This window comes from Gossypium hirsutum, chromosome A08 (genome assembly GCF_007990345.1).
Source record: "Gossypium hirsutum isolate 1008001.06 chromosome A08, Gossypium_hirsutum_v2.1, whole genome shotgun sequence".
NCBI classification, from domain to species: Eukaryota; Viridiplantae; Streptophyta; class Magnoliopsida; order Malvales; family Malvaceae; genus Gossypium; species Gossypium hirsutum.
Window position 1 is genome coordinate 55,285,089 of NC_053431.1, and position 1,733 is coordinate 55,286,821.

At 35.7% G+C, this 1,733-nt stretch overlaps 1 non-coding gene across 1 annotated transcript; it reads right to left on the minus strand.

Annotated features, from left to right (window-relative positions):
• Nucleotides 1-1,229: 1,229 nt before the first annotated feature.
• Nucleotides 1,230-1,336, minus strand: LOC121205513 (small nucleolar RNA R71). Its single transcript, XR_005900589.1, has one exon. It is a non-coding gene; the product is annotated as a small nucleolar RNA R71 (small nucleolar RNA).
• Nucleotides 1,337-1,733: the final 397 nt, after the last annotated feature.

The following is a 1,733-nucleotide window of genomic DNA, read 5'->3' on the forward strand; positions in this document are numbered from 1 at the left end:
GCAGAGTTGCATGCAATCCTAGAGATAGGACGACATAAATCTATCGGATTAGAGTCAAATCTAATAAGGGAATCCATAGATCGAGTTAATGTGACAATAGGCGTTTTAATTAGAAAGAGATTTTGATTAATCAACCTACAGTCAGTTGTTTTTAGTCTCGAGAGAGATATTAACATAAATCAGGGAATCTTATGGATTAAGTCAAGTGAATAAATCGTCTAATTCAGAGGTAATAAGTGAAGTCTAGGTGAATTCTTCCTTGGGTATTGTCTTCTCCATCGGTATTCCAAAAGTATTTTCCAACTTTAGTCTCTATCGCAATCTTAGATAATTAGTTTTTTATTAAAAATTCTCTTAATTTTTAGGCTAGATAATAAAAAGATAGTAATTACTAGTACTTTTAGTCCTCGTGGATACGATATTTCTGGTCTCAACATAACTTTACTACTGTTCGATAGGTGCGCTTGTCTTAGTCAAATTTCTAGTTAGTTTAGTGACCATCAAGTTTTTGGCGCCGTTACCGGGGACTAAGATATTAGGAACACTTAATTTTTATTACTTTAGCCATTTTTATTTTTATGGCAATTTAATTTTATTTTTATTTACTAAATTTTATTTTCTGTACTTCTAGCATGTTTTTATAGTTTATGACTAGAAGAAACCCGTCAGGACCTTTGCTTTTTAACAGTTAGATCGAGAGCACAGCTCACAGAAAACGAAGAGAAATAAGGCGAAACCTACAATATATAGAGGAAGAGCGAGAGAATGATATCCATACTACAACCGAGGAGATGGCTGATAATCAGAATAATCCGTTACCTCCTGTGGTTACTGCAAATCCAGTAGATCAAAATCCTGCTCCTCGTACTATGTATGATTATGCTAAACCTACTTTAACAGGAACTGAATCGAGTATAGTTAGACCTGCGGTTGCTGCAAACAATTTTGAACTCAAACCTAACACGATTCAAATGATACAACAGTTTGTTCATTTTGATGGTTTGTAGGACGAGGATCCAAACACTCATTTAGCAAATTTTCTGGAATTCTGTGACACTTTTAAGATTAATGATGTTTCTGACGATTCCATTCTCCTTTAGTTATTTCCCTTTTTATTGAGGAATAAGGCTAAACAGTAGTTGAACTCGTTACCACGAGGGTTAGTCACCACTTGGGAGCAAATGACCAAAAAATTTTTACTTAAATATTTTTCACCAGCTAAAATGGCTAAATTGAGGAATGATATCTCTTCGTTTGTGCAGATGGATCTAGAAACTCTTTATGATGCATGGGAGAGATACAAGGATTTATTGAGAAGGTGCCCTTACCATAGGTTACCTCTATGGTTGTAGGTTCAAACTTTTTACAATGCTGTGAACCCCTTAACAAGGTAACTTATCGACGCAGCCGTCGGTGGAACTTTAATCAATAAAACACCTGGAGAGGTTTACAAATTTATTGAAGAGATGTCACTAAATAACTATCAGTGGCAAGTCATGAGAAAAAAGCTGACAAAAACAGCTGGTGTTTTCAACCTCGACGCGGTCACTATGCTATCTAACCAGGTAGAACTTTTAAATAAAAAGATTGATGGTTTGTATGGTTCTACTCAGGTACATCCAATGATAAGGTGTGATTCAAATGGAGGAGGAGTGCACAACACAGATTATTCATCCGTCAACCCTGGCACCGATGAGGAACAAATCCACTATATGGGTAATAATTCTAGACCT